Below are 26,930 nucleotides of genomic sequence, written 5' to 3' on the forward strand. Positions count from 1 at the left end.
CAGCTTGCAGTGTGTGCAGTGTGGTTCTAGTTTGAAGATATGCATTTTTCATATACGTATTTTACTTCATAGAATTGTACACAAATCTACTTACGCTGCACTTTATGTCAAACTTAACGGATTTCTAAAGGCATTTTTTTACTATACATGGTTTCTGCCCTAAGTGCTGACTAAACCCTAATTGCTGAGGCAGACACTACTCCACCGTAATCAGTGTGTCAACAGAACATCAAAATACTCTTCTTCTTTAAACAAGAGGTCAGATAAAAAGAGAAGTTTCTAGTCTTCACTCACAGGTGAACCAAGAGGTGCAGGGATAAGAGTGATTTCTGAGATAAAGCCAGCATGAAATAGAAAACTAGTGAGGATGTGCTGTATAGCAAGGGGAACTCTACTTGGTGCTCTGTGGTGACCTGGATGGAGGGAAATCCAAAAGGGAGGGGAATATGTGTATACATATGGCGGGTTCACTTCACTGTGCCGCAGGAGCTAGCACAACATTGTAAAGCAACTATACCCCTGATTAAAAACAAAAATAAAAACAGAAAACCCCAGCATGTCTTAGTTTCCAAGGTAAACACAGGTATACCAGGACCCTGAAAACCTGGAAACAGAGCCTCTGTCCACCAGCAACAACTGGGCAACAACAACTTGGCCCTTTCCTCCTGGATGAAGAAATGAGTTTGCTGACACTGTGTTTGTTTCAAGACCCAGAAAGTGCCAAATACTATGAAGTCACAGAAATGAACATGACACGTTATGGTGGAAGCTCTTCTCAAAAGATGGCAAACACATTGAATAGAAAAGGGTTTGGCTGTACCAAGAAGTGAGTTTCTCAAAGCTACAGAGAGAATGACTTTGCAGGGACAGTGGCATTGCTGAGAAGGTGATTCCTTTAGGAACACTGTTGACAAACAAAGCTTTGCTGATAGTGGCTACACCTGCCAATTCTCTGTGTGGCTAACTCACTTCTGATAACCTTTTATATCAGCTTGTTATGTCAGGAACTTAATCCAGCCCAGCAGTGGTTTTGTGGTGCTGTCGAGACAAGCTATTCTCACCTGAAATGCTTCAATGGCTGTATCTATCCAATGGCAAGGAAAATTAGAATAATTTTCCCAACAATTTATTATACCATAGTAATAGTTTACCTGAGGAACTGGGAGCAGAATTCATTCCCCATTCTTTAAAGCATGATTCCTTTCTGAATCAATCACAGGATATTAGCTCTTCTAGGTATCTCAGAGATTACCAAGTCCCATAACTTGGATAAGAATCTGCAAAGGAGAGGCACTGAGTAGTCCACAGTCGCAACGCTAAGAGGCAGAGCTGGTCTTAAACACCGCTTTCCTAAATCTTTGCATCCTAGATCTTCGCTCAGCATTTGCATCCACAAAGCCAAATGCCAATAAGCTAATCAGGATCCTATCAATGCAGTATTTTCTTGCTTAAACAATTTACTACTTTAAGAGACTAGAGACCTAAAACTTTGTGCTCCTAAGAGCTTAAATGGAATGACACAAGAAAAAATCTGTATAACTGGGGTTATCTGTAATGCTCTTTTTTTAAAGTTAAAAAAAAAAGGAAAGAAAATGGCCGTAATTCTTCTCCACTGACTAGGTTTACTTGGGGTTGGTTATTATTTCAGAGTAGCAGGTCTTAAAGGGACAGCCAGGTCTCAACGGCATGAAGAAAGGTGCACAAATTTTTCTGAAGCTCATCAAATTAATAATGACAATAATAATAAGACTAATAATATGATAGCTAGCTTTTATTGAGTTTGCGGGGTTTTTTTGTTTTTTTTTTTTTTTTTTTGGCCACACCACACAGCATGCGGGATCTTAGTTCCCAGACCAGGGATTGAACCTGTGGCCCTTGCAGTAGAAGCACAGAGTCCTAACCACTGGACTGCCAGGGAATTCCCTATTGAGTTCTTATTAGTATCTAAGTTCTATTTATCATTTAATCCTCATAATAAACTATATGGTAGATATTATTTACCTATGAGAAAACTGAGGCATAGAGGAATTTTAAGCCTTATGGAGGAAGGAATTGAATCTAGGAATGCCTCCTTAAAAATCACAACCTTAATCATTCCTTACTGAGATGATCCTCTTACAAAGATAGGGAGATGGACTTCAGAACTCTCATCGTCTTTTCTGGATTTAGAATTTTAGTTCACAAAAGGTGAATCTGCTACCTGGTTTGCTGGTACCCTCAAAGAGTTAATGATCCTTCCAAGGCAGAAATTCCCTGGAAGGGAGTAATTCACAGCCTGGGGAAATGCAGACCAGTACGTATAACATGGTAAGCAAATGAGTTCTTTCTATTGCAGTGTCGAGGCTGACACATTACATAGGATCCTCTCTGCATCCTGTGGATAGCAGCATCTATATAATGTACTCAAAATAAATAAGGCTTTGAGTGTATGGGAAAGATAATCACAATTCAATTTACACAGAGACATGAATCGTCTACTGTACGTTACAGTGACTGCTCAACTTCTCAAAGAAAACATTCGTTCTTCTTCTTTCCCAAAGAGCATCTTGCTCATCTACTAACTTCATATTTTCAAATACAGCTGTTTCCCTCTCAGAGGTCAGAAATGCCACCACACATACTGGATCCCCTTGAAGGGATCAAGAGAGAGTCAAGTTCTCAAAAGTGCCTCATGAGCACAAGAAGAAGGTCCAAGTAGTGTATGAAGGGGGATGAGACAGTTTCCATTCTCTTGAAAGATGGCTACTCTCAACTGTAATGGATGGTCAGAGAGTTGCTGGTGAAGAGGGACCGACACACTGCTGCGGCAAGGCACACAGGTGCAGAGTTTTGGAGTATCTACAGGAGAGCCTTCCATCCCTCAGAGCCAACAGTATGGCAGTGATTCCAAACATACAGGCAAAGCTCCACCCCCAAGGCCGTATTACACGTACGTGGCTAAAAATGGAAACTTTCCTACTGTCCCAAAATGGGGACGCTGTTAAACACATATGGTGCATTCTCGTTAAGGAATACTATGTGGTCACCAAAGACCACACTTAAAAAGCACAAACAGTAAAAGATAACAATAAATATTAGATTCTACTACTTTTATAAGTTTTGAGTATTAAAAAAATAAATAGGGGACCTGGTCCGAGGAGCAGGGGCGGGAGCTGTGAGACCAGGGTGGTGCAAAAGGAAGTGGAGTTTCTAAGTTATCATTAAAGTGAAGAAACGTTATTATTTATTTGAACCTTCTTCTTGTCATAATCTTTGGAAAGATAGGTGTTTCAAGTAAGGCATCAGGACTCCCTCTTGCCAGAACACCAGAATCACAACTAATTGCTGAACAATCGTCAACAGGAAGATACTGGAACTGACCAAAAAGGATACGCCACTACCACAGATAAAGGAGAAACCACAATGAGATGGTAGGAGGGGTGCAATCACAATAAAATCAAATCCCATAACTGATGGGTGGATGACTCACAAACTGGAGAACTATACCACAAAAGTCCACCCAATGGAGTGAAGGTTCTGAGCCCCATGTCAGGCTTCCCAACCTGGGGGTCCAGCAATGGGAGGAGAAATTCCTAGAGAATCAGATTTTGAAGGCTAGCGGGATTTGATTAGAGGACTTCGACAGGACTGGGGGAAACAGAGACTCCACTCTTGGAGGGCACACACAAAGTAGTGTGTACATCGGGACCCAGGGGAAGGAGCAGTGACCCCAGAGGAGACTGAACCAGACCTACCTGCTAGTGTTGGGGGCTCTCCTGCAGAGGCATGGGGTGGCTGCGGCTCACCGTGAGGAGAAGGACACTGGCAGCAGAAGTACTCCTTGGCGTGAGCCCTCCCAGAGTCCGCCATTAGCCCCACCAAAGAGTCCAGGTGGGCTCCAGTGTTGGGTTGCCTCAGGCCAAACAACCAACAGGGAGGGAACCCAGCCACACCCATCAGCAGAAAAGCAGATTAAAGTTTTACTGAGCTCTGCCCACCAGAGCAACAGCCAGCTCTACCCACCACCAGTCCCTCCCATCAGGAAACTAGCACAAGCCACTCAGATAGCCTCACCCACCAGAGGGCACACAGCAGAAGCAAGAACTACAATCCTGCAGCCTATGGGAAAAAAACCACATTCACAGAAAGAGAGACAAGATGAAAAGGCAGAGGGCTATGTAACAGATGAAGGAACAAGTTAAAACCCCAGAAAAAAAAACTAAATGAAGTAGAGATAGGCAACCTTCCGCAAAAAGAATTCAGAATAATGATAGTGAAGATGATCCAGGACCTTGGAAAGGAAATGGAGGCAAAGATTGAGAAGATGCAAGAAATGTTTAACAAAAACCTAAAAGAATTAAAGAACAAACAAACAGAGATGAACAATACAATAACTGAAATGCAAACTACACTAGAAGGAATCAATAGCAGAATAACCGAGGCAGAAGAATGGATAAGTGACCTGGAAGACCGAATGGTGGAATTCACTGCTGCGGAACAGAATAAAGAAAAAAGAATGAAAAGAAATGAAGACAGCCTAAGATACCTCTGGGACAACATTAAACGCAACAACACTCGCATTATAGGGGTCCCAGAAGGAGAAGAGAGACAGAAAGGACCCGAGAAAATATTTGAAGAGATTATAGTCGAACACTTCCCTAACATAGGAAAGGAAATAGCCACCCAAGTCCAGGAAGAGCAGAGAGTCCCATACAGGATAAACCCAAGGAGAAACACGCTGAGACACATAGTAATCAAATTGGCAAAAATTAAAGACATAGAAAACTTACTGAAAGCAGCAAGGGAAAAACAACAAATAACATACAAGGGAACTCCCATAAGGTGAACATCTGATTTCTCATCAGAAACTCTACAAGCCACAAGGGAATGACATGATATACTTAAAGTGATGAAAGGGAAGAACCTACAACCAAGATTACTCTACCCAGCAAGGATCTAATTCAGATTCAATGGAGAAATCAAAAGCTTTACAGACAAGCAAAAGCCAAGAGAATTCAGCACCACAAAACCAGCTCTCCAACAAATGCTACAGGAACTTCTCTAAGTGGGAAACACAAGAGAAGAAAAGGACCTACAAAAACAAACCTAAAACAATTAAGAAAATGGTCATAGGAACATACATATTGATAATTACCTTAAACGTGAATGGATTAAATGCTCCAACTGAAACACACAGGCTTGCTGAATGGATACAAAAACAAGACCCATACATATGTTGTCTACAAGAGACCCACTCAAACATAGGGACACATACAGACTGAAAGTGAGGGGATGGAAAAGATATTCCATGCAAATGGAAATCAAAAGAAAGCTGGAGTAGCAATACTCATATCAGATAAAATAGACTTTAAAATAGAGAATGTTACAAGAGACAAGGAAGGACACTACCTAATGATCAAGGGATCAATCCAAGAGGAAGATACAACAATTATAAATATATATGCACCCAACAAAGGAGCACCGCAATACATAAGGCAACTGCTAACAGCCATAAAAGAGGAAATCAACAGTAACACACTAGTGGGGGGCTTTAACACCTCACTTACACCAATGGACAGATCATCCAAAATGAAAATAAATAAGGAAACAGAAGCTTTAAATGACACAATAGACAAGATAGATTTAATTGATATTTATAGGATGTTCCATCCAAAAACAGCAGATTACACTTTCTTCTCAAGTGCACATGGAACCTTCTCCAGGATAGATCACATCTTGGGTCACATATCAAGTCTCAGTAAAGTGAAGAAAATTGAAATCATATCAAGCATCTTTTCTAACCACAATGCTATGAGATTAGAAATGAATTCCAGGGAAAAACAGACACATGGAGGTTAAACAATACGTTACTAAATAAGAGATCACTGAAGAAATCAAAGAGGAAATCAAAAAATACCTAGACACAAATGACAACGAAAACGAGATGATCCAAAACCTATCGGATGCAGCAAAAGCAGTTCTAAAAGTGAAGTTTATATCTATACAAGCCTACCTCAAGTAACAAGAAAAATCTCAAATAAACAATCTAACCTTACACCTAAAGGAACTACAGAAAGAAGAACAAACAAAACCCAAAGTTAGCAGAAGGAAAGAAATCATAAAGATCAGAGCAGAAATAAATGAAATAGAGACAAAACAATAGCAAAGATCAATAAAACTAAAAGCTGGTTCTTTGAGAAGATAAACAAAATTGATAAACCATTAGCCAGACTCATCAAGAAAAAGAGGGAGAGGACTCAGATCAATAAAATTAGAAATGAAAAAGGAGAAGTTACAACAGACACTGCAGAAATACAAAGCATCCTAAGAGACTACTACAAGCAACTCTATGCCAATAAAATGGGCAACCTGGAAGAAATGGACAAATTCTTAGAAAGGTATAAGCTTCCAAGACTGAACCATATAGAAAATATGAACAGACCAATCACAAGTAATGAAATTGAAACTGTGATTAAAAATCTTCCAAAAAACAAAAGTCCAGGACCAGATGGCTTCACAGGTGAATTCTATCAAACATTTAGAGAAGAGCTAACACCCGTCCTTCTCAAACTCTTGCAAAAAATTGTGGAGGAAGGAATACTCCCAAACTCATTCTATGAGGCCACCATCACCCTGATACCAAAACCGGACAAAGATACTACAAACAAAGAAAATTACAGACCAATATCACTGATGAATATAGATGCAAAAATCCTCAACAAAATACTAGCAAACAGAATCCAACAACACATTAAAAGGATCATACACCATGACCAAGTGGGATTTATCTCAGGGATGCAAGGATACTTCAATATACGCAAATAAATCAATGTGATACACCATATTAACACACTGAGAAGAAAAACCATATGATCATCTCAATAGATGCAGAAAAATCTTTTGACAAAATTCAACACCCATTTATGATAAAAACTCTCCAGAAAGTGGGCACAGAGGGAACCTACCTCACCATAATAAAGGCCGTATATGACAAACCCACAGCAAACATCATTCTCAATGGTGAAAAACTGAAAGCATTTCCAGTAAGATCAGGAACAAGCCAACGGTGTCCACTCTCACCACTATTATTCAACATAGTTTTGGAAGTTTTAGCCACAGCAATCAGAGAAGAAAAAGAAATAAAAGGAATACAAATTGGAAAAGAAGAAGTAACACTGTCACTGTTTACAGACGACATGATACTATACATAGAGAATCCTAAAGATGCCACCAGAAAACTACTAGAGGTAATCAATGAATTTGGTAAAGTTGCAGGATACAAAATTAATGCACAGAAATCTCTTGCATTCCTATATACTAATGATGAAAAATCTGAAAGAGAAATTAAGGAAACACTCCCATTTACCATTGCAACAAAAAGAATAAAATATCTAGGAATAAACCTACTTAGGGAGAGGAAAGACCTGTATGCAGAAAACTATAAGACATTGATGAAAGAAATTAAAGATGATAACAACAGATGGAGAGATATACCCTGTACTTGGATTGGAAGAATCAATATTGTGAAAATGACTATCTACCCAAAGCAATCTACAGATTCAATGCAATCCCTATCAAATTACCAATGGCATTTTTTACAGAACTAGAACAAAAAATCTTAAAATTTGTATGGAGACACAAAGAACCCCGAATAGCCAAAGCAGTCTTGAGGGAAAAAAACGGAGCTGGAAGAAACAGGCTCCCTGACTTCAGACAATACTACAAACCTACAGTAATCAAGACAATATGGTACTGGCACAAAAACAGAAATATAGATCAACGGAACAGGATAGAAAGCCCAGAGATAAACCCACGTTCCTAGATTGGTAAACTAATCTATGACAAAGGAGACAAGGATATACAATGGAGAAAAGACAGTCTCTTCAATAAGCGGTGCTGGGGAAACTGGACCGCTACATGTAAAAGAATGAAATTAGAACACTCCCTAACACCATACACACAAAAAAACTCAAAATGGATTAGAGACCTAAATGTAAGACTACACACTATAAAACTCTTAGAGGAAAACATAGGAAGAACACTCTTTGACAGCAAGATCTTTTTTGATCCACCTCCTAGAGTAATGGAAATTAAAAAAATAAATAAACAAATGGGACCTAATGAAACTTAAATGCTTTTGCCCAGCAAAGGAAACCATAAACAAGACGAAAAGACAACCGTCAGAACGGGAGAAAATATTTGCAAACAAATCAACGGACAAAGGATTAATCTCCAAAATATATAAACAGCTCATGCAGCTCAATATTAAAAAAACAAACAACCCAATCCAAAAATGGGCAGAAGACCTAAATAGACATTTCTCTAAAGAAGACATACACATGGCTAAGAAGCACATGAAAAGCTTCTCAACATCACTAATTATTAGAGAAATGCAAATTAAAACTACAATGAGGTATCACCTCACACCAGTTAGAATGGGCAGCATCAGAAAATCTACAAACGACAAATGCTGGAGAGGGTGTGGAGAAAAGGGAACCCTCTTGCACTTTTGGTGGGAATGTAAATTGATACAGCCACTATGGAGGACAGTATGGAGGTTCCTTAAAAAACTAAAAATAGAATTACCGTATGATGCAGCAATCCCACTACCGGGCATATACCCAGAGAAAACCATTATTCAAAAAGACACATGTACCCCAATGTTCATTGCAGCTCTATTTACAATAGGCAGGTCATGGAAGCAACCTAAATGCCCATCGACAGACGAATGGATAAAGAAGATGTGGCACATATATATTACTCAGCCATAAAATGGAACGTAATTGGGTCATTTCTTGAGACATGGATGATCTAGAGAGTGTCATACAGAGTGACGTAAGTCAGAAAGAGAAAAACAAATATCGTATATTAATGCATATATGTGGAACCTAGAAAAATGGTAGACTTGAACTGGTTTGCAGGGCAGAAGCTGAGACAAAGATGTAGAGAACAAACGTATGGACATCAAGGGGGGAAAGCAGTGGGGGTGTGGGGGTGGTGGTGTGATGAATTGGGCGACTGGGATTGACATGTATACGCTGGTGAAAAATAAATAAATAAATCTAACCACTTATGCTTTAAATAATGCCAAGGGGAAAAAGTTGCTTAAAAATATTCATTTAGAGCAGCAGTAATTGACCTATCGCCATTTGCTGGGTACCAGGGAAGCTGATATTTAGCCTTTCCAAGAATGTAACAGATAACTAATATCACAAACCAGACATCTATTCTATTCTGGCAGTAGCACCAAGGGTTTTATCCTGCAGAAATCTTGCACCAGCTTGCCTCTAAGTTTTCAGTCTCAAAATTTTAGGCTGGATAAGCTACCTCTCTCCCAGAGAAGTCATTGGCTCTGAGACTGCCACAGAAACAAAGCATACTTTTCTCTATTCGCCTATTTGCCATCCAGACTGTCCTGAAACTTGAGATCACTGCTGGGAACAAGTGAGAAAAAGGGTGTAAAAACTTCTTATTCCTCCCTCTTCCCAAGTCCATCAAACATAAAATCTTTGTTATACTGCTTTAGTCAACTTATGTTACCCCTATTTGTGCAATGGGTTAAAAATAAATATGGTAGAGATTATTGAAATAAAATCATAAACTAAACATTAATCTTCAATTATGAGAAAATTTCCATAAAATACTCATTATGAGCTTGAGACTCTCTGGACACTCTAAGAAATGAGTTAATTTTTCCTTATGGGAAGTAAAGAGGATTGACCAAACATGAATTTTTCCTTTTAAGGAAGAAGCACATGATTTGATATGTGTGTACCTTTCCAGAAGGTAGATCTTATGTACTATCCCAAAGGAAAAGAACATGTACATTTTGAAGAACTCCTTTGAAAAACATCTCTTTGATTAGAAATGATGTTTGCTTCTTTTCAAAATATTTCTTGGGCTTCCCTGGTGCTGCAGTGGATGAGAGTCCGCCTGCCGATGCAGGAGACACGGGTTCGTGCTCCGGTCCAGGAGGATCCCATACGCCGCGGAGCAGCTGGGCCCGTGAGCCATGGCCACTGGGCCTGCGCGTCCAGAGCCTGTGCTCCGCAACGGGAGAGGCCACAACAGTGAGAGGCCGTGTACCGCAAAAAATAAAATAAAATAAAATAAAGTAATAAATAAAAATATTTCTTATACAGAATAAACAGAAATCTACCTCTTAGGGTACCAAATGTGGGAAGAGAGTTGTGATTCTCTATCATCACGGGTCCTTGAGAAATGTTAGGGATAGAGTCAATCACTTTCCTTTTGACCTTAGAATTGTACCCTATAAGCCATACAAAGACTCCCCAGTAAGGCAAAGACACCTCTATGAGATCTACCCTCAACCATCAACAATGTAGGTTCTGGAGCTAAAATGGTGAATACTACAAGGGATCTCTCCTTCAAGAAGAGAGCTTATAGAAGTATGAAAATATCCATTTATTGCTTGTTGCTTTATTTGAAGGAACTCTAAGGCCAATTCAAAATGTAGTCTAACATAAAGAGGGGGGAGGCAACCCCAAGTTTCCAGAAACTAAATACTTTCTCTTTCACAAATGAGGAAATGTAAATGAGAGGCCTCATCAGGATAGCCCCCACGTTTCCCCAAGTCTAGTGTATAATCTCTCAATGACAAGTGAAATATTTTGTCTTAGAACTGTTAAAAATATACCAAAAATGTCAACCCAGTATGGATAAAAGTAAGTTCAACTAAGGTTTTTAAAGTAAGCATTTTACAGATGGTAATCTAAGGAAGATGCATAGTTTTCCATGCAATACATCTTTCTTTTCCACACATGACTGCTAAACAAACAACTGAACCTGAGACTGATATAACAGAAATAAAGGCTCAAGTCCCAGGAAGACTACAGTCACCCTCTACTGCATGCAAGTAAAAACACATCTACAATAAAATGTGAATTCTAGAAGTAAGTTTGTTACAAACAGAACTATCCATTCTTACCCCAGCCCCAAGACCTTCCCCCTCACCATAAGTCTTTCCTATTTCAGGTCAGGACAACAGTGTCCACCCAGCTACTGAAATCCCCAAAATAGAAAGCATCTAATTATTCTTTTTCAATAACCATCCACCCCAACTCAAAGAATAAGTTTTGTGCAACATTTGAGTTTTTATTTTCATAACGTCAGAACAAAATTGGTAATCATCAACCCATCTCACAATCTACCTGTATACGTGGCTCTCACAGATGCCATAAACATATTAGCTATATCAATCAATAAATCTATGCTTCTTTCTTTGTGAAGTTTTCAATTTGTCAACCAAAACTCTGTTTTCATCTATAATTCCTCTAAAATAGTCACATTCAAAAAATGATTTATAAGAAATTAAAATATTTGTTAAAGTTTGCCAGGCCTGGCATAATATTTTTTAAAAAGTCTTACAAAATAAACGTTAGATGAACTTATTTTTTGTAAATTAATTGTGTCATTTAATCTTCATGATTTATATTTTCAATGTTAATAACTTATACAAATGATACCTTAAAATCAATTAATGTTATATGAGTACAAAAAGTGCTTGCACAGATACAGCTCTGGAAATGATATTATATCGTTACCTTTTTTGACTTATGAATCACAATTTTCTAAATATTTAAACTGCACCTTTGCCAAAGATGCAATGTTTCTTTTTCCTTGTCAGTGAAGTACGTTTTCTTCTTCCTTGACAAGACAAAAAATGAACCACTCCAATTTATGAGTCATGAGCTAATCTTTTTTAAAAGACAGTTTTAGAATATAACTTCAAGTAAGTTTCCTCTAAGAATTAATGAATTACAATCTCTCAGAACCTTAGTCACTGAAGTATACACTTCTGAGAATAGAGGCAATGTATGAATTTGCTTAGAAACACTCAATGATATCTTTCATTATTGACAAACTAATTCTGTTGTACACAAAGTGTCTAAAATTTTACTAAATGGCTTGTGGAAGCTCAAAGACTGATCATTAGAAATTCTCCCTTCCACTAGGAGGATGCAATGTTCTTGGGGCTGAGGTATAAAATGAATCATTTGACATTTGAATTCATAATTGTACTGGCAAAATTGATTCTGGGTATTTCACATGAGAGTCCAGGATTTTTCTGGGAAATTGGCATCATATGAAATGAAATGTGTTAATGTCACATTATTAAATACAGAATTCGGGAGCACAACTTTACAGTAGTTTGTGTGAAAACATATGGGTGTTCATCTGCCCAGGAGAGCAATATGAGCCATTGGTGAGAACTGTGCTAAAAGATCATTTTTAGGAAAAAGTAAAGCTATGATTCTCATACAGATATAAAAAGGAATGCACATTAAAGATTTTACTTTACTTAGATGAGGAAATCAAGCAGATGTTGTAACTGAATGAAGGGAAAAGGAAGAAAAATTCATATGGAGTAAAGGAATGTTGAAATTAATTGCAAATGTGGACAAAACCAGTTTTCCACAGAAAAAAGGTACTCAATTAAAATCACTACTGCACAGAGAAGAGTTTATATATCTATTAGTTACCTGCAACTTACAAAGAGTTGCAAAATAGCTCAGAGACAAGAAACAGAGCTAGAATCTGATAACCAAGAAGGGAAATCTAAGAAGGCTGCATTAAAAAAAAGTACGTGTGTGTGTGTGTGTGTGTATATATATATATATATATATATATATATATATAGAGAGAGAGAGAGAGAGAGAGAGAGAGAGAGAGAGAGAGAAAGGATGCATAGTTTTTCACTGAATACATTTTTTTCTACACATGACTGCTTAATAAACAACTACAACCTGAGGCTGATATAATAGAAATAACGGCTCAAATTCAAGGGAAACTACTGTTACCCTGTACTGCATATAAGTGAGAACACATCTAAAACAAAATATAAATTCCAGACATAATTTTTTTAAAACCAGAACTACCCATTTGTCCCCAGCCCCAAGACCTTTTCTCTCACCCTAAGTCTTTCCTACTTCAAGTGAGGACAGCGTTGTCCACCCAGCTACTCAAATCCCCAGCTAGGAAGTGTCCAATTCTTCCCTTTCAATCACCATCCGCCCCAACTCTAAGGCAAGACAATGCATCATCAAGTCCTTGTTTGAACATGATAATCTCTTTTGGTTTACTGGAAGCCTCTCACTAGTCCCCAGACTCTACTCTTGCCTCCCCACAATTCATTTTTCTTAAAACAGCCAGCGTATTCTTTTAAAAATGAGATCAGATCAAGTCTCTCCACACTCAAAACCAATAGATAGCACTAGGATTTAGAATAAAATCCAAATCCCTTTTATGGGGCATCCTAAGGCCCCAGAATATCTGTCCCTGCCTATGTCCCTAACTTCAATTCTTCTCATTTGCCCGCTTATTCAACTTAGTCCTTATTTATTGGAATACTCTTGATCCTTTGATCACACCAGCCTGGCTCCCATCTTTGCACTAACATTTTCCTTTATTTGGCTCTCTCTTGTCCCAGATTTTTGAATGCCTGGCTCCTTTTTTGTCTTTCAAAGGCAATTTCCTCAGGGATAACTTCTTGCTCCATTCAATATAATATAATGCTCAAGAACACTGTTTTTTATTTTATTTTTTTCATGGCAACTTACTGCTGAATAAAATTTTAAATTATTTCATGAATATCACCTATGTCCCTGCCCTAATAAGCAAATTACCTAATTTCAAGGACTGTATCTTTTTTGTTCATGACTGTACATAAACACACAATAAGATTCTAATACTGTTGGCTATCAGTGAATATTAGCTGAGTGAATTATACTTGTTTTCTTTCTTCAGGGAAGTGGATAAAGTACATTTTTCTGACGTATGATGAAAGTCCTAGAATTTGTGATAGATAAGTTCAGACTACTGAGGGAAGTCTGATTTAGAGAAAAGAGTAACTTAGAAGATCTGCAGGTATGTTAGCTTTAGGGCTAATGGGGAAGAGGAATTAGACTCATTTTCTTAGGTCTATCAGCATCTAATTCAAGAAAGACTAGCAGGAGTTTATTTATTTATTTATTTTTTGTGATACGCGGGCCTCTCACTGTTGTGGCCTCTCCTGTTGCAGAGCACAGGCTCCGGACGCGCAGGCTCAGCGGCCGTGGCTCACGGACCCAGCTGCTCCGCGGCATGTGGGATCTTCCCGGACCTGGGCACGAACCCATGTTCCCCGCATCAGCAGGCAGACTCTCAACCACTGAGCCACCAGGGAAGCCCAGGAGTTTATTTTTAAAGAAATCAGAATAAAGTCAATGCTGGGGAAATGCTGTAGGCTTTACAATGATAGCAAGAGAAGCTCCCCTACGTAACAGTGAGAGCTGGAATCAATGTCTCCAGTTTAGCCTGAGTATACATCTGATAGAGAAACATCAGCTTTCTGATTTGTTATACGGAGATAACAGTCTTATATTCTTGTTTCTATTCTATTTAGTTGTATAGATCCAAGGAGATTATTTATGAGGATATACTTTGAAAAATGAAATACAGTACTAACATGAAGCACCACTGTCATTAAACCCATCACTTAACCTCTAAATCTCCATTTCCCTATTTAAACTATCTCAAAATGCCTCTCCCTCTGCTTTTTGAGTCAGAGGTAAATGGAAAAGATTTTATTTTGCTGCTGATGGTAGCAATACAGGTTGCATTAGAAATGAATGGGATGGAAGGACTCTGTTGATTTTGTTTAACCCTGCAATCGGATCCACAAATGCACAGGGCATTCACAGAGTGGAAATTTATGCCTCCAACTAACAGTAATAAGGTAAGTTTACTTTAAAAATGATATTTGGGGAGTGTTCAATTACTGTGAAGTTATGCCCCCAACCAAAACGTCATCCAGTTCCCTAGAATCATCCACATGTCTTCTGAAAAGGTTTCCTCATTTGCCTCATCCTTCTGGCTTGACTGATGGCTCCCACCCAGCCTAATCACTATCACAAAGCATATGTTGGTTTAGGCAATAACAGACCTTCATAGATCATTTACTGGATTCTCCCTTGACGTAAATTGTTATTTTTCTTTGTTTCTAGCAATAATAATACCGGGCACTGTGTAAAAACTAGCTACCATTGACTGAATGATTGCCAGGTTTTCAAGCACTGAGCTAAAAGCTCAACGTGCATTAACAATGATAATAACATTTGAGACAGACACTGTCACAAGTGCTTTGCAGTCATTATTAGTAACTCATTTCTTTCTCAAAAAACCCTGTGAAGCAGATACAATCTTCCCAAATTTACAAAACAGAAAAGTGAGGCACGATAATATTCCAGAACATGACAGCATTCACAGAACTGGTTACGTGGTTAAGTTGCGCTGGAGCTGTGATGGAAGCTCTTAAATGTCTTGCCACAATGCTGGAAAGCAGTTATTGTCTTCAGTAGAAAGATACTGAGATCAATTCTCAAAATTCTGAAGTGACTGGCCCTATTTGCATAGTAAAGACTATGTGATAGGCCAAGGACTCTGTCAAAGTAACCAGATTAGGTCCAAGATGGAATCACTCATGCTAAGCCCCACATCAGCAAACCAAAATTTATCTAAGTTTCCCTACCTGGGCTCTCCAAGCAAAGGAAGGCCCAGGTCAACCAACCAATCATGCTTGCCTGCTTACCAAACCCTTATCCAGCTCCTTGTTCCATATAAGGAAAGGAACTCTCATTAACCCATTAGCAAATGACCAGTACATCGTCCTTGACCCTGCTCACTTTGGTCTATAAAAAGCTCTCACCTTGTACTGCTCTTCAGAGCTCCTTTCTACCTGTTAGATTAAACAGTACCCAAGTCATGAATCACTGAATAGAAGTCAACTAGATCAGTAAGTTATCTGTAGAAAATTTTATTTTAACAACTCTATGGCGATCCTTTCCAAATCCATGATCTCAGCTCTTCCACATGCCTCACGAGCTTTATATCGTGAGAGAACGCTGTGACCTCAGTTTCCTCAGGAAAGTGACTCCTCTCTGCCTAATCATATCATAAGGGAAACCAGGGCTAGAATCAGTAAATGTTTCCCAACAAATAGAACTAAACAGTAAAGTGTTTTAATCCCAGCACATCATTCATTCTAATCACTATATTCTCAGGGGCAAGTACTCAGCAAGCTGTGTGGGAATGACATGCACTGTTTCCATTAAAGTCATAACAGAATCTGTGCACAACACTCCTTCGAAAACAGCTCCCTTGCTCCTCTTCTAGTGAATATTAGCATCTACAATGTGTTCTGCTTTGCCTCTGCATTCCTGGTCTGAAACTCTTTTCTGGAAAAAAGGCTTACAAAGAGTTCCTGGAAGTAAGAATTATAGACCCCCAGGGTACCTAAGGATAGGAAACTCACAAATTAATCCAATATGTAATTAGTTTTTTCCTTTTTCTCAGAGATAATAAAAATTAAGTGTTCTCACAAATATAGTAACTGAATATCCAAAACAATATTACTGAATCATATTGGCTTAAAATGTACATGATAGAAGACTCACTTGATTTTTGTCATCAATTAAAAGTTATTAAGTATTAAGGAAATTATATTTTATTTTTTTGGTCTGAACATGTTTTATGATTCCTACCTAATCACATCTCCTTCTAAAAAAATTATCTACCTTTTTTAGAGACAAGAGCTAACATGTCCATGTTTTATTTTATAATCATAGCTGATACCTTGTGAGTCATAGTTGTTCGGGTTGGACTAAGGAACTTGAACCCTTGGACTGGCAGAAGGCTGTGCTTTGTGGAGCCTAGTTCAAAAATAGGCTTCACCATTCATATCTTTCCCTGGGAATCTGGAAGGGTGTAATTGAGAGATTAGATAGTTAGAAACGGTAATAAAATAGTTTTTGAATAAAAAGGCAATAATTAATCTCAAACCCTTTACTTCTCATATGGCAGAATTTTTCAACTTTGGCACTACTGACATTTGGGGCTAGAAAAAATTTTTTTAATTTTTACTTTATATTGGAGTATAGTTGATTAACAATGCTGTGTTAGCTTCAGGTGTACAGCAAAGTGACTCAGTTGTACGTATACATGTATCTACTCTTTATCGAATTTTTTTTCCCATATAAGTTATTACAGAGTATTGAGCAGAGTTCCTGGTGCTATACAGTAGCTCCTTGTTGGTTATCTATTTTAAATATAGCAGTATTATTATTGTTATTTTTAACGCGGGTTGTTACCTGGTGCATTGAATGATGTTTGGCAGCATCCTTGAACTCTAATGACCAGAAGCCAGTAGAATCTCCTTCTTCAGTCCTGACAATCACAAATGTTTTCTGACATTGTCAAATGTCCCCTATCAAAATCACTTCCAGTTGAGAATCACTGCCTTATGGATCTTGAACCAGTAGATCAATATACATAGAAATCAAAAGGGGAAATTTAACAGCTGTCATTCTGGTAAAGCCAGAATACAGCTTGGAATTTAAAATCAAGACTTCTTTCAGGACTTTCCTGGTGGTCCAGCAGTTAAGACTATACACTTCCACTGCGGGTTCAATCCCTGGTTGGGGAACTAAGATTCCCCATGCTGCGTGGTGCGGCCAAAAAAAAAAAAAAAAAGGATTTCTTTCTTTCCCTCTGAAGTGAAACTAGTGAGAAACAGAAAGAACAAGAGAATGAGAATAAGAACGAGTGGTAAATTCTTGGCAGCCCAGGTCCCAATTCCCTCAATCATATTAGTTACATATTCCCAAATGAAGGAGTTGCTCTGAGGAGAAAAGAGGAAAATGCTTTCCTTACCCCAACAGAGGCAAGGCTTCCTATGTTATACATGAGATTAAAATACAAGTTAGAGAAAAAAATGTGTGCTGTAGAAAGGGGACAAAGATAATCTAGGAGAAGTAACCTACGCAAATAGGCAAGCTGGACAATGAAGATGTAGAAAACCAGCGTCAGCAGATAAGTTCCAGAGGTTGGAATGGGGAATACAGCAGATGGACACAGAGCACCAAAGACTCAGAGAGGGAGCAAAATATTTCTCTCTACGCCTCAGCTTCCAGGTCCAGTCAGAGTCCATATGTAATTATAACAACCATTTGTCCACTGCAATAATCTGACTGAATTCTTCCTCGTAACCAAATGAGCCAGATTCAAACACTGATACTGCTATCATTTGTATGAAAAGAAGAGTAACTAGTCAATAATGTCAATCCAAATCTGAACCCATGTCATTTTTTAAAAATTCAATTTTAACAGCTAAAAGGCAGGCTTGATTTTTTCGTAGATTTTTTTTTTTTTTTTTTTTTGTAGTACGCGGGCCTCTCACTGCTGTGGCCTCTCCCGTTGCAGAGCACAGGCTCCGGACGCGCAGGCTCAGTGGCCACAGCTCACGAGCCCAGCCGCTCCGCGGCATGTGGGATCCTCCCGGACCGGGGCACGAACCCGTGTCCCCTGCATCGGGAGGCAGACTCCCAACCACTGCGCCACCAGGGAAGCCCTTTTTCGTGGATTTTTAAAGCAGTTTTGAGAGAGAAAGAAAAAGAATAAATGGCATTTTGCATCTTTCCTGGCATCCCAAGACCTTAAACAGCTTAAGACTAGGAGATAACTTCCTTTCCTCTACTGATTTTTCCCTTTTAGTTAGGTGCCTTTATAATAAGTTCAGTTATCTTTCTCTATTATATTTTTGTGAAAACTGCTTTTCTCTGCCAGAGATTGTATCTACTTCCTACACCCTTAAGAGATTCTATTTTCTTCTACAATTTTCAGTTCCTCAGAGTGCCTTGTATAAATTTTCTAAATGTAGCACTGTAATCAAGGTTTCTAACTGTAAAAAAACAAAAACACAACAACAACAAACAGGCCTCAAGTTTCATATTTTTAGAACAATGACCAGGTGTTACTATGAAAAACCAGTTTCAGTTTGTCACTGATAAGACAAACTAAACTAAGAGGACTTTTTTCTTTACCCTCCCAAATGCGTTGAATGTACTATCCTCACCTCTATTTTTTTTCTTCCTTGCATTGCTTAATTCACCTTTTATGATGGCAAGCATCAGGCAAGTCTTAAAAAAAAAACAAAACAACTTCATCGTTTGCTATCATACGCCTTAAACAATGAGTCATCTAAAGAAGTGAACATTCTTGTTATTTCAAATCATTACTGAAAATTAGAAGCAAATGAAGCTAGAATATAAGTCTCAGAATTTTAAAAACTTGAGAAACATTAAAGAAAACGCAGTTCATCTCCCACTGTAGCTGGAACAAATAAACCCCAGAAAACTTTGCTCAAGGCCAAACAATAAGTAGGTCTGAGAGTTGAACCTAGATCATTTTACTCTAAATATTGTTCACCACTCTCTGGCCCTACCATTATAACACACTGTCTCTATGTCTTTCTCTACTGTGTCATATGTAGTCACCATGTAACTAAAAAGTATACTGAGGATTTAATTTTTCTATCAGGTAGGTTCACATTGAACCACCCTAGGCATTATGAGGGGAAAATAGAAGCTAATATTTATTATCCACTCTGTGCCAGGCATTTGGCTAAGGAAACTGTATGCAAGTATGCCATTTAATCACCAAAATGTTTGCAATCTATGAAGTAGGCACCAAGGCAGTCTTACTCAGGGTTCAGCTGTAGAGCATAGAATCTTTCCTAGATACCTGAAGTAGAAAAGCTTATAATTAGAGAGAAGGGAAGCAACAGACCCTAGACTGAGGTTCTGGCCACACCAGGCTGCCACAACAGCTACTGCCTCTGCAATGGTGAGGAAGCAGATTCTCAAATGAGGAAACACCGCTGAAGCTGATGACTCCAGCAACTGAGAACCTCTGCCACCATCTGCACCAGAAAATTCCAAATCCATGTCGCCGTGAGAATGTGTGACTTGCAGAACTAAATCACATCCAGAACCATAGCTGTAAAGGAGCTGGGGAACATCCTGAAGAGACTGGAAAGGGAAGAAGTATAGGAAGGCACACAAGAAAGCAGTGGGAGTGGATACTGCAAAAGTCAATATAAACAAATTTATAGAAAACTCCAAATGCCTTCTGAACAATTTCTGATCCTCAGGATCAAAATCCCAAAAAGTATAATAACATCACTTTTATAATAAAATAATGAAAATTAATTTGAAGACAATATTAGATTGAAAGTCACTGTAGGAGAGAAAGGGTTTCCTAAAAGAAAATTGTAATCTGGAAAAAAAAAAGAAGAAAGTGTTTCTTTTCTGAGTTAATGTCATGTTAATATAAGTCTAACTTCTAGAAGTAACTTGTAATTACAATCATTTATTTTATTTATTATTTTCTGCTTTTACTAAAATGAATTTAGTACATAGTTAGGTTTTGGATAGCTGCCATTCACACTAAAATGAACAGTAATGAAACTTGCTATTAGTGCTTTTAAGAGCATGCTAATGTTACTCATTAAACACTGGATGGATTGTTTCTCAGCCCATGTTCCATGGTGGCTGCATTTGATTATGTATATGTTGGCCGAAATGCTGGCAAATGACATGGACTGTCCTCCCAGAACACGCATGGAAATGAAATGTGTGCATCCTGAGGCGAGGTGGGTGAGAAAAGTTTGGCACTTAATGAAATCAACAAAGAGCCTGTTTGTCAAGGGTGACTTGAAGTGTGTGTAAATGATCCTTGCCTCCATAAGCACGATGAGGTGATTTTACCATCAGTGATTTTAGGTGATTAAACACCTCTGGTCTGCTGCTCCCATTAAGCAGCACCATTACTTTCATCCTTGCAACAAAGCTAAGGTTTATGCTTTATTAGGGAGTCTGTGGTGACTAGATGTGTCATTATCTGTCCTACCATCCACCACTGGGTTTAGAATTTTTACTTCAAAATGACCACCATTCACTCTTTCAGATTCCTTCTAGTTTACTATTTAATGTGTGCTTGTTCTGCACTATTCTCGATGGAGCTCATGCTGTTTATGTTTCCAGAGCTTCTTAAGACTCATCCTTGAATAAAGATTAGGAAAAAGTCATTTGCGTTTCCTCCAAAGAACAGCTATTAGATGGGTAATGGATCCTGGAGCTCAGATTATTAAATATTCAACTGTCCTTCTGGATCATCAGGAGGTGCATATCCCAGTTTGACAGAGACAAAGTTAGCCTATAAAAGGACCCAATTTCTCTGGTTAAGGGCTGTGAATCTCATTTTATAGGGTATGCAAGAATGATCAATGATTTTATTTTCATTTAATCAAATTATATTCAGCCTCAAAAGCCTAATGGGCTGCTAGGAAATTCTGATCTCTGCCATTGCTGGGTGTATCACCTTCAGGGTTCACCCATAATTTAGGACATTCTAGAGAAAGAGCTTCATCTTGCAGTCTTCTGTGGCCACAGCAGAAATCCTCAATATGCAAGTCTATAATCTAAAAGCTATTTGATTTTACGCCATGTATGTACCTGGGGATGTACGCTGAGACTAGGAGCCTCTAGAATCTCACCTTCAAACTGCTTCCCATTCCTTCCAAAATCCTGTCACCATCAATGTGCATCCTCCAAAATTCCAATCCTAAACATAGGCACTTAGTATCATCTTTCCAGGATGCTCAGCCTTTAAAGATCAAAACCCAGGAGAGGAATATATCTTCCAGGAAATTTCTGCAAGTTAGCACTGAAATACAAGCCTGCCCTGAGACAAAAGAGCATAAAAGGTGCTAAGATACTTTTGTGAAATGTGGCTGGGGAGGATTCAGACGAGGAGAAAAAAATTAAGAAGAATTATTTCCATAAATTATTCTGAATACTTACTGTGTGCCAGGCACTGTTTTAAGTGCTATATTTGAATGGTGTTTTACTAAGCTCTCAAGATAAGTCCCAAGTGAGGATTAAATGAAACATCACTAATACATGCCAAACAACTATTTTAAGCACATTCGAAAGATCATTACCTCATATAATCACATAACAACTCTATCAGGTAGGAACTACTGTTATCACCAAATGAAGAACTAAGGCATAGAAAGATAAGTAAGGTGCTGGAAAGGGGTCACTGGACCTGTATGGAAGAATGTTTTTTAAACGGGACATTGGCCTTAAGCACTTAGAAATCTAAGATAAGCATTTTAAAGTTATTCCAAACAGGGCTACATGAATGGCCAGAGTGGACAGCTTCTCTGTGCCAAAAGATACATAATCATAGATCAAAAAACAATCACCACTTTCAGTGTGTAAGATATTTTAACAGCTATTTTGTTCTAACAGTTATTAAAGTGAATATAGAACTGACTTATATCAGTGGTTTCACTTTTCATACTTAATTACCCAGTTACCCTTATAAAGCACTAAAGAAAATATGGGGGAGTCAAGATGGCAGACTAGGAGGGCATGAAATTCGCATCTTGGCACAACTAGGGCACCTACCAGGCACCGGTAGGGGACCACGGACGCCTAAGGGGACGGGAGGAACCCCCAGCAACCAAGTACGACACGGGGCATGGGGAGAGTGAGTGGGGAGGAGAAGTGGAGGTGGGACTGGACTGGCACCCCTGAGGGGCAGCTGGGGGAGAGGAAGAGATTCCACACCTGGAGGGGGAAATTGGGGGACCACTGGGAGGGCAGAGGATCAAAACAGAGGGTGGCTAGGTTTCCCCTACCCTCTTGGGCCCCAGAAGCCTGATGAAATCCCAGACCTGATCCTCTGCCCACCTAAACCCCTCCAGCTGCGTGGGTCCTGAGGGAGTGGGAGGGAGGAAAGGGGGAGCAAAAGTAAAGGCCAGACCTCTGGGACCTGCACCCCTAAGGGGAAAATGGGCGGGGGTAGGAGATCCTACACTCAGTGGGACCAGCCCACAGTTAGGGGTCCAGCGGCGACTGTGGAGACCCTGGGGGAGACCATGGGGGAGGGCGTGGAGGAACAGAAAGGAACATGGCCAGCGCTTTCGCTGCCCACTTAGGCACCGGGGAGCCTGTTGGGCTCCCAGGCCTAATTCTCTGCCCTGGGAGCCTCCCTCCTACCAGGTAGAGCCCAAGCCCTGCCCCTACACCCCCACCCAGGGCCCCACCTCTACACTCGGAGACCCCTTCTGAGACCCCCTCCAAACACCCTGGGCCTAAACCCCACACACACACCCTCACCCATGGCCCTACCTCCAAACTCCCGAAATCCACACTCCAGAGAACCCCTTTGGATGTGCTGCCTCTCCCATTCCGTGTAGGTCCTAGGCAGAGGCCCCACCACACACTTGAATGTTGCCCAGCCTAGTCCCCACACCCAAGGCCTTTTCTGGCTGTGTGGGTCCTGAGTCTAGGCCCCGCCCCACACTCAAACGTCACCACCCTGGCTAGGCCCTGCCCAACCCTAAACCCTGCCCCTGCCTAAGTTCCACCCCCCCACCTAAACTCCACCCCCAAGAGCCAAGGCCTTTTTTTTTTTTTTTCCTTTTCTCTTCTTTTAGGTCAGGGTGCTGTTTTACCTTCTTCTTGATAATTCATTAATATAATTATTTTTTTCTAATAAACATTTTATTTTTCTAATTTTATTTTATTCTCTATACTTTGTTATTGTTCTGCTCCTTTTGGGTTGTTCCCCCCCACCACTTTTTTTTCTTGTTTCTGGTGTGGTTTTGTTTTCCCTTGTTGCAGTTGCAGTTGTTTCAATTATATTTTTATTTTTCCTAATACATTTTTTATTGTTCTAATTTTATATTTATTCTTTGTTATTGTACTGCTCCTTTTATTCTTTTTTATCCTTTTTTTTTAATGATGCTATGCAGCTTGCAGGCTCTTGGTTCCCAGGCCAGAGGTCAGGCCCGAGCTCCTGTGGTGGGAGCACCAAGTCCAAGCTGCTGGACTAACAAAGAACCTCAGATGCCAGGAAATATTAATTGAGGTGAGGCCTCCTGGAGGTCCTCATCTCGGCACCAAGGTCCGGCTCTACCTAACTTCCTGCAAACTCCATTGAAGGAAGCCTCAGGCCAAACAACCAGTAAGACAGGAATACAGCCCCTCCCATCAAAAAAAAAATGAAACAACAAAAATTATGTTACAGATGAAGGAGCAAGGTAAAATCCTACAAGACCAAATAAATGAAGACAAAATATGCAACCTACCTGAAAAGGAATTCAGAGTAAGGACAGTAAAGATGATCCAAAATCTCAGAAACAGAATGGAGAAAAACACAAACATTTAACAAGGATCTAAAGGAACTGAAGAGCAAACAAACAGTGATGAACAATGTAATAACTGATATTAAAAATACTATAGAAGGAATCAATAGCAGAATAACTGAGGCAGAAGAATGGATGAATGAGCTGGAAGATAAAATGGTGAAAACAACTGCCAGGGAGCAGAATAAAGAAAAAAAAATGAAAAGAACTGAGAACAGTCTCAGAGACTTCTGGGACAACATTAAACACACCAACATTCGAATTATAGTGGTCCCAGAAGAAAAAGAGAAAAAGAAAGGGTCTGAGAAAATATTTGAAGAGATTAGAGTCAAAAACTTCCCTAACAAGGGAAAGGAAATAGTCAATCAAGTCCAGGAAGTGCAGAGAGTTCCATACAGGAAAAACCCAAAGAGAAACACACCAAGACACATATTAATCAAACTATCAAAAATTAAATACAAAGAAAAATATTAAAAGCAGTAATGGAAAAGCAACAAATATCACACAAGGGAATCCCCATAAGGTTAACAGCTGATCTTTCAACAGAAACTCTGCAAGCCAGAAGCGAATGGCAGGACATATTTAAAGTGATGAAAGGGAAAAACCTACAACCAACATGACTCTACTCAGCAAGGATCTCATTCAGATTTGACAGAGAAATTAAAACCTTTACAGACATGCAAAAGCTAAGAGAATTTAGCACCATCAAACCAGCTTTACAACAAATGATAAAGGAACTTCTCTAGGCAGGAAACACAAGAGAAGGAAAAGACCTACAATAATAAACCCAAAACAATTAAGAAAATGGTAATAGGAACATACATATCAATAATTACCATAAATGTAAATGGATTAAATGCTCCAACAAAAAGACACAGACTGGCTGAATGGATACCAAAACAAGACCCATATTTATGCTGTCTACAAGAGACCCACTTCAGACCTAGGGACACATACTGACTGAAAGTGAGGGAATGGAAAAAGATATTCCATGCAAATGGAAATCAAAAGAAAGCTGGAGTAGCAATTCTCATATCAGACAAAAGAGACTTTAAAACAAAGACAAGAGACAAAGAAGGACACTACATGATGATCAAGGGATCAACCCAAGTAAAATATATAACAATTGTAAATATTTATGCACCCAACAAAGGAGCACCTCAATACATAAAGCAAATACTAACAGCCATAAAAGGGGAAATCGACAGTAACACAATCATAGGAGGGGACTTTAACACTCCACTTTCACCAATGGACAGGTCATCCAAAATGAAAATAAATAACGAAACACAAGCTTTAAATGATACATTAAACAAGATGGACTTAATTGATATTTATAGGACATTCCATTCAAAAACAAGAGAATAAACATTCTTCTCAAGTGCTCATGGAACATTCTCTAGGATAGATCATATCTTGGGTCACAAATCGAGCCTTGGTAAATTTAAGAACATTCAAATTGTATCAAGTATCTTTTCCAACTACAACGCTATGAGACTAAATATCAATTGCAGGAAAAATGTGCAAAAAATACAGACACATGGACACTAAACAATACACTACTAAATAACCAAGATATCACTGAAGAAATCAAAGAGGAAATAAAAAAATACCTTGAAACAAATGACAATGAAAACATGATGACACAAAAACCTATGGGATGCAGCAAAATCAGTTCTAAGAGCGAAGTTTCTATCAATACAATCCTACCTTAAAAAACAAGAAACATCTCAAATAAACAACCTACATGTAAATGAATGAAATTAGAACACTCCCTAAAACCACACACAAAAATAAACTCAAAATGGATTAAAGACCTAAGTGTAAGGCCAGACACCATCAAACTCTTAGAGGAAAACATAGGCAGAACACTCTATGACATAAATCACAGCAAGATCCCTTTTGACCCACCTCCTAGAGAAATGGAAATAAAAACAAAAATAAACCAATGGAACCTAATGAAACTTCAAAGCTTTTGCACAGCAAAGGAAAACATAAGCAAGACGAAAAGACAACCCTCAGAATGGGAGAAAATATTTGCAAATGAAGCAACTGACAAAGGATTAATCTCCAAATCATACAAACAACTCATGCGGCTCAATATCAAAAAAACAAGCAACCCAATCAAAAATAGGCAGAAGACCTAAATAGACATTTCTCCTAAGAAGATATACAGATTGACAACAAACACATGAAAGGATGCTCAACATCACTAATCATTAGAGAAATGCAAATCAAAACCACAAGGAGGTATCACATCACACTGGTCAGAATGGCCATCATCAAAAAATCTACAAACAATAAATGCTGGAGAGGGTGTGCAGAAAAGGGAATCCTCTTGTACTGTTGGTGGGAATGTAAATTGATACAGCCACTGTGGAGAACAGTATGGAGGTTCCTTAAAAAACTAAAAATAGAACTACCATACAACCCAGCAATCCCACTACTGGGTATATACCCTGAGAAAACCATAATTCAAAAAGAGTCATGTACCAAAATGTTCATTGCAGCTCTATTTACAATAGTGAGGATATGGAAGCAACCTAAGTGTCCATCAACAGAAGAATGGATAAAGAAGATGTGGCGCATATATATATACATGGACTATTACTCCACCATAAAAAGGAATGAAATTGAGTTATTTGTAGTGAGGTGGATGGACCTAGAATCCATCATGCAGAGTGAAGCAGGTCAGAAAGAGAAAAACAAATACCGTACGCTAACACATGTATATGGAATTTTAAAAAGCCGTACTGATGAACCTAGTGGCAGGGCAGGAATAAAGATGTAGACGTAGAGAATGGATTTGAGGGCACAGGGGAGGGGGCAGGCGATGCTGGGATGAAGTGAAAGAGTAGCACTGACATATATACACTACCAAACGTAAAACGGATGG

At 38.9% G+C, this 26,930-nt stretch overlaps 1 long non-coding RNA gene across 3 annotated transcripts; it reads right to left on the reverse strand.

Moving 5' to 3' along the window:
- Positions 1 to 425: 425 nt before the first annotated feature.
- Positions 426 to 25,285, reverse strand: LOC149749801 (uncharacterized). 3 transcript variants are annotated; one of them, XR_016392864.1, is made up of 5 exons: positions 23,016 to 25,285; positions 21,371 to 21,558; positions 17,127 to 17,537; positions 16,612 to 16,733; positions 426 to 1,277 (listed from the first exon to the last, which is right to left on the reverse strand). It is a non-coding gene; the product is annotated as an uncharacterized LOC149749801 (long non-coding RNA). The 3 variants fall into 3 exon arrangements; XR_016392863.1 differs by lacking the exon at positions 426 to 1,277 and adding an exon at positions 7,685 to 11,646; XR_016392862.1 differs by lacking the exon at positions 426 to 1,277 and having other exon boundaries at positions 13,725 to 16,733.
- Positions 25,286 to 26,930: the final 1,645 nt, after the last annotated feature.

Source organism: Delphinapterus leucas, chromosome 3 (genome assembly GCF_059928025.1).
Source record: "Delphinapterus leucas isolate spDelLeu-1000000601 "Yukka" chromosome 3, BTC_Dleu_Yukka2, whole genome shotgun sequence".
Lineage (NCBI taxonomy): Eukaryota > Metazoa > Chordata > Mammalia > Artiodactyla > Monodontidae > Delphinapterus > Delphinapterus leucas.